The sequence below is a fragment of the Tupaia chinensis genome, unplaced genomic scaffold (assembly GCF_000334495.1).
Source record: "Tupaia chinensis unplaced genomic scaffold, TupChi_1.0 Scaffold000534_1, whole genome shotgun sequence".
NCBI classification, from domain to species: domain Eukaryota; kingdom Metazoa; phylum Chordata; class Mammalia; order Scandentia; family Tupaiidae; genus Tupaia; species Tupaia belangeri.
Window position 1 is genome coordinate 218,190 of NW_006160047.1, and position 7,643 is coordinate 225,832.

Sequence of the window (7,643 nt, forward strand, 5' to 3'; positions counted from 1 at the left end):
CATAATGCTACCTGCTGGCCCCGTGTCTTTCTCTCTCTCTCTCTCTCTCTCTCTGTCTCTCTCTCTCTCGTGAGCACACATGCCCTTTAGCAAGATTGAAATAATAATAATAATAATTAAATTAAATTAATTTTTTTTTTTAAAAAAAAGAACTAGTTGGGAACCAGCAGTTAGCATAATGGCTATGTCGCTGGACTCCCACGTAGTTGACCGCGGTTCGTGTCCCGGACCCGGTGGCTTAAAACTCACTCCGGGCGCGTGTGTGTGCGTGCCCAAGATCCCGAGAGGAGAATGGAGGAGAAGGGATTGCGGCGTGACCATCCCCCCTGGGGGGTGATTTCTTGCTTTCTGTCTCTATGTCTCTCTCTGTCTGTCTGGCGAGCGCATGCGCCCTATAGTGAAAAAAATAACCTCTCAAAAAAAAATGGTAAAAAAAAAATTAAAAAAAAATAAAAAGAACTAGCTATGAGAGCATCTATTCAATTTTTGTCCCATGGTAGTCCCTAAATATACTATTACTATACTTCATGATTGTAGATTTTGAAGGCCAAAATAAGTTATGAGAATTAACCACAATGAATGGTAAAAGAGTTAGGAAATATAAGTTCAAATAATGGGAAAAGAGGTTCAGGTGGGGCTTGGAGCTAAACTCTAAATTATTAGTAGTCTTTGTATAGAAAAGAAGAATAACAGGAATGCAGTGGGCTTCCAGTCAGAGGTGAATATGAGCTATTCAGCGAATGAGTGGAGAAACTCGACTAAAGAAATAGACACTGGGACAGCCAGGAGCATAGTGGTTAGGATGGCTAAATCTTACATGATCAACAGAGAATGTCAAGTTCTGGACCCAGTGGCTTGAGAAACAGGCTGGGCACAGGTGCCTGCATACTCAAACTCCTGAAAGAATTGGATGGAGAAGGGGTTGTGACATGACCATCTCTCCAAGGGGGAGAAGGGTGCTTCCTTATATTCTCTCTCTCTCTCTCTCTCTTTCTCTCTCTCTCTGTCTCTCTGGCAAGCACATGCACCAGATAGCAAAATTTAAAAAATAAATCAATTTTAAAAATTGATCTTGAATGAAAAATAACCTTAATAAGAAAAGCAGACACTGAAATATTCAGGGCATATATAACCTTGGGTTACTAGTTTGCTTTCATGTACACTTAAAGATGGATATCAGGATTGTAAAAGATTGAATTTATAAAATATACACTTTAGTAAAAATGTTCGATAAGTATTAACTAAGTTATGCAACTATTCCTTAACTATTTCTGTAACATAAAAGTCAAAAGAAATGTAGTAAGCCATTTATAGACTAATGTTATAAGAATATTTGAGTAATATTAGGGTGCTGGGAATGTGTAAAGACTTTCCGACAACCTAGATAGTTTAAATTTTTTATGTGTTGCAATGTTAACTTTTGTAATTTGCACAATATTTAAAATTAAATAGCTAAAAAAGGATTGCTGAATTTTTATTAAAATACTAAATATGGGGCCAGCAGTTGGCATGACAGTTAAGAAATGTGGAGTTGGCCCACATGGTCAACTCCATGGCTCTAGTCTTGTACTTGGCAGCCTGAAAATCATGCTGGGTGCACATGCATGCATGTCCAAAATCCTGAGAGGACACTGAAGGAGAAGGGATAGTATTGTGGTCATCCCACCAGCTGGTGATTTCTCACTGTCCCTTTCTCTGTCTCTCTCAGTGAGTGTATGCATCCTATGGCAAAAATAACAACAAAAAATCACCTCTTTAGTAAAACTTTAGAATCCTTTCACATTTTAACTATGGTGAGTAAAGATAATTTATTCAACTTGTACATTTATTCTTAAATTTATGATTCTCCTATTATTTTAAAACAGAGAGAAAACAAATATGAAAATGGATAGATTGAATATGTTATAACTTTGTAATGAAATAACTTGACATTAAGAGCTAAGAAGTGCATGTAAAATAACATTTGGGACTTTTTTTAAGTTTATTTTATTTATGATGAAGTATGCAGACATATACATGAGAGAAAAAGAGAGAGAGAAAAGCAGCCTTGACAGGTCTTGCCACACCACAGTTTTCTTACTCCAGCCCTCCTGCTGCTCAGGATCTTGAGCATGTGTATGAGTGCCCAGTGTGTTTCAAAACAGACACAGTCATCCAAATTCACCCAGCCATGTGGCTTCCGGCATTGCAGTTTTGCACAAAATCAACTGTACCACTAAGTTTTGGCCAATGTTGGGGACATCATACTTAAGAAAATATCCCGATAAATAACAATAAAAAATTAATGAGTAAACTTACCAACTTGTTTTTATGTCATACTCAAGTATTGGCATGTAGCCATGGGTACACCAACTAGAAAGTTGTTTTGTTAGGGGAGAAAAAAACTCCGACCTCAGTGGTACAGTGGTAACATAATGCTGCTGTCCAATGCTGAGGCCGCATACACCAAGCATAGTCACACATCTGTGATTGACACTGGCTAAGCTGGAACGGAGTCATGGTTTGAAGACCCTGCAGGGAGTGCCTCTCTCTCTCTTTCTCTCTTTTGCTCTCCCTCTTTCTCCTTATCTCTTGGGAGAAATAAATAAAAATGTATTTTAGCATTCACAGCAGTGAGTATGAAACAGTATTTCAAGATTATCCTTCAAGGACTCAGCTCATCTTTATCTTAACTGGAAGAGCAGTGATCTATCCAGACAACACACCAACTCAACTCATCCATTCGCTATCTCCTCTGGACTACCCTGGTTACGCTGGCACCAACCACCAAAGTCTGTCATTGAGACAACTCATGTTGCAAACCCATGGTCACGCACGCATGCAAACAATAGAAAGTGATTTAAAATTTTACTTTCTAGGACATGTGAAATAATTTTAGAACCTCAGGGTACTAAGGTTTTATCTGTAACAAACAAGCTAACAAACTAGTCTGAAGTAACACTGTATTTGGGGGAGGTTGTTTTTGTTTTTTCAATTCACTACATGACTGTATCAGAACATGTGGTATTTCATGTGCACCAGAATTGTAACCCCTGCTTGAGAGTTCATAAATGTTTTAGAGAATCACCTTCAGCAGTCAAGTAATTACTGTTGAGGAATCAACATACTTATATACATGTGTTATGTATAAATTGTTTTATATAAAATTGGATGTTATTTATAATCACACTTCCATATAGGAATCAGTGGTTGAAAGCAGTGACCAGAGTTTATCCTAAACCTGTATTCCATGAGTAACTTTATATCTATCAGTAAAATGAAGTCTAAATAAAACAAAATTACACTAAAAAGGTTCATGTATAGCAGTGTACCAAAGCAATTAGGATGTCACAGCTATAGGTTTAAAATAAGTGAAAATCTAATTTGATCCATTATTATTATCTTGGTATTATTATTAGTTATTATGCATTGTGTTCTCAGATCCATTATGTCTTAACACATTGTTAAGCATTGCTTGCTGGGGAAAAAAAATCTTCAATTAATGTAGACCATTTGCACCTCTACTCTCAAATGTGATGCGATTTTCACATTAAATGGAAACACAAAGGATATTAAACCCCACATTTCTATTTCAGTAGAAGAAAGGAATAGGAAAGTACTAAAGAAAAGAAGGGCTGGAAGGGGACCAGCAGTTAGCATAATGGCTATGTCTTTGGACTCCCATGTAGTCGACTGCGGTTCGAGTCCTGAACCTGGTGGCATAAAAACTCACACTAAGCACATGTGCACGCGTGCGTGCCCGAGATCCTGAGAGGAGAATGGAGGAGAAGGGACTGTGGTGTGGCCATCCCTCGGGGGGGTGATTTCTCGCTTTCTATCTCTCTGTCTCTCTGGTGAGCACATGGGACCTATAGCAAAAACCTCTCAAAAAAAAAAAAAAAAAAGAAAAAAAAAGGGCTGGAAAAAGGAAAGAAGAAACCAGGAAGAAAAGTAAGGAGAAGGGGAAGGAGAGGAGAAAAAGCTGTTAAGTAGCCTAATATTCTTCATGTAAGAGGTGATCACATCTTTCTCTGAAACAATTTACTTTATGAAGCAAAAGGAGTGCAGTGGTGACTCTTCAATTTTAAAATTCCAGAAAAATTAGAGTTGAATATTTTTAATACCTTCTTGTCAGAAATATTCATGGTCTTAAAATTTACTTGGCAATGCTTTTAAATTCTAGCCTAATAGGAGATGGGACCTGAAAATTCCTATGTAATTATTGGCTAAAGAAAAGAGTTACATTAGAAGAGTGAGGTGAGAAGTTAATTCCTAACCCAATTAATGACAACTTAGTCTTCAACGAAAGTTTGAAATTTTTTTTTTCTTATTCAGTACTGGATCCCTCCCCTTTTCCTATGAAGGTATTAAATCCTACTGCCTCTTAAAAATCTTCCCTCCAGGACCAACAAATGGAATAGTGGTTATGTTGCTGTAGTCGACCATGATTCGAGTCCCAGGCCTGGTGACTTACAACTCATGCTGGGCACGTGTGCATGTGTGCCCAGAATCCTGATAGGAGAATGGAGGAGAAGGAATTTGTGGCATGGCCATTCCCACCGGGGCTGGGGGGAAGGTGTGATTTCTCACTTTCTGTAACTCTGTATCTCTCTGTCTCTCCTGTGAGACAGGATTTTTGCTCTATAGCAAAAATCTCTCCTAAAAACAAAACAAATCAAAACAAAAAACCTTCCCTCCAATCTGTTTTCATATCTTCCTTCCTAACACATATGCAGTCTTTTACCGGTGACAAATCCAAACCTCACTATCCCATACTCATTTTCATTGCCTTAGCTCGGTTCCTTCTTGATTGAAATTTTCAAAAAATCTACCAATCATAATTTTACCTTTGATTTTAAATCCTCCAAGCTATCTCCCATACTGCTTCCTGGACCTTCAAACTGTTAATGCAATTTAGTTCATTTAATTTAATGTCAATGAGAATCCCCTCACTATCTGAAGGTAAAACTTTATATCTATCAGTAAAATGAAGTCTAAATAAAACAAAATTACACTAAAAAGGTTCATGTATAGCAGTGTACCAAAGCAATTAGGATGTCACAGCTATAGGTTTAAAATAAGTGAAAATCTAATTTGATCCATTATTATTATCTTGGTATTATTATTAGTTATTATGCATTGTGTTCTCAGATCCATTATGTCTTAACACATTGTTAAGCATTGCTTGCTGGGGAAAAAAAATCTTCAATTAATGTAGACCATTTGCACCTCTACTCTCAAATGTGATGCGATTTTCACATTAAATGGAAACACAAAGGATATTAAACCCCACATTTCTATTTCAGTAGAAGAAAGGAATAGGAAAGTACTAAAGAAAAGAAGGGCTGGAAGGGGACCAGCAGTTAGCATAATGGCTATGTCTTTGGACTCCCATGTAGTCGACTGCGGTTCGAGTCCTGAACCTGGTGGCATAAAAACTCACACTAAGCACATGTGCACGCGTGCGTGCCCGAGATCCCGAGAGGAGAATGGAGGAGAAGGGACTGTGGTGTGGCCATCCCTCGGGGGGGTGATTTCTCGCTTTCTATCTCTCTGTCTCTCTGGTGAGCACATGGGACCTATAGCAAAAACCTCTCAAAAAAAAAAAAAAAAAAGAAAAAAAAAGGGCTGGAAAAAGGAAAGAAGAAACCAGGAAGAAAAGTAAGGAGAAGGGGAAGGAGAGGAGAAAAAGCTGTTAAGTAGCCTAATATTCTTCATGTAAGAGGTGATCACATCTTTCTCTGAAACAATTTACTTTATGAAGCAAAAGGAGTGCAGTGGTGACTCTTCAATTTTAAAATTCCAGAAAAATTAGAGTTGAATATTTTTAATACCTTCTTGTCAGAAATATTCATGGTCTTAAAATTTACTTGGCAATGCTTTTAAATTCTAGCCTAATAGGAGATGGGACCTGAAAATTCCTATGTAATTATTGGCTAAAGAAAAGAGTTACATTAGAAGAGTGAGGTGAGAAGTTAATTCCTAACCCAATTAATGACAACTTAGTCTTCAACGAAAGTTTGAAATTTTTTTTTTCTTATTCAGTACTGGATCCCTCCCCTTTTCCTATGAAGGTATTAAATCCTACTGCCTCTTAAAAATCTTCCCTCCAGGACCAACAAATGGAATAGTGGTTATGTTGCTGTAGTCGACCATGATTCGAGTCCCAGGCCTGGTGACTTACAACTCATGCTGGGCACGTGTGCATGTGTGCCCAGAATCCTGATAGGAGAATGGAGGAGAAGGAATTTGTGGCATGGCCATTCCCACCGGGGCTGGGGGGAAGGTGTGATTTCTCACTTTCTGTAACTCTGTATCTCTCTGTCTCTCCTGTGAGACAGGATTTTTGCTCTATAGCAAAAATCTCTCCTAAAAACAAAACAAATCAAAACAAAAAACCTTCCCTCCAATCTGTTTTCATATCTTCCTTCCTAACACATATGCAGTCTTTTACCGGTGACAAATCCAAACCTCACTATCCCATACTCATTTTCATTGCCTTAGCTCGGTTCCTTCTTGATTGAAATTTTCAAAAAATCTACCAATCATAATTTTACCTTTGATTTTAAATCCTCCAAGCTATCTCCCATACTGCTTCCTGGACCTTCAAACTGTTAATGCAATTTAGTTCATTTAATTTAATGTCAATGAGAATCCCCTCACTATCTGAAGGTAAAATTCATATCAAGTCACACAACATTTAAATAACATTATGAAGCTGTTTTACTGATGCAACAAATATTATATGTTTTTTTATAAGAGGGAAACTGCTTGATTGTGTAGTTTTAAAGATGAAAAGATAGTTCTTGCAATCTTAGACAGTCAAATGAGACAGGAATAGAAACAAAATTGATCAGGATTATGTATTAAACAAACTTCAACAGCAATGAATTAAAACATATTAAATACTTCCTTGAGAAAGTCTCAGCCCAAATAAACTATTTCTCTTTTTCAACGTGATTCTTACATATTCAGCATCTATTCAATAGATGTTTATAGAATTCTCTGTGTGCCAAGTTTTGAGTGAAGGAAAGGACATATATGTACAATAAATGTTAGGCAAATGAGTAAGGGAATGAGTGAATTATAGGTTAACTTTCAATACTTTCACCGTCCATTGATGAATCCACAGAAGTTTATAGGAGGCTGTGGTGCCAACTTAATGCATCGCCAGATCCCCTTTCAAGCCTGGTAGATGCACAGATATCCCCAGCTGCATGCACTGCTTTCAGGCAGACAGTCCTCCGCTTTGAGCCTTTTTATGATGCCCTCTTTTCTAGGTGCTCTATGTCCAGTAAGCAAAAACACTGACCCCAAAGTGAGGCTAAGTCATCTTTTCCTGATTGAATGGCCATCTTAACTTCAAAGTTCACCGTGGAGTTAGCCACATCCTTTATTGAGCATGTACTGCAGCTCTGAATCTCTCTGTCTGATTCTGCTTCCTCCCTTTCTTCCATAGGTGGGGATTTTAAGAAAACACCTAACATTCCTTCTCCATGCCTTTTTTAAACTCAGAATCTAATTCCCAGGCAAACTTACTTGTGACATAGGTACACTAATTTTTCTCCTCCATTAACAATGATGAGTTTACCATTCAATGTGCACTTCAACTGTGGAAATGAGTCCATAAAACTCTGGACTGGCCCAAAATAATATCATTCCCA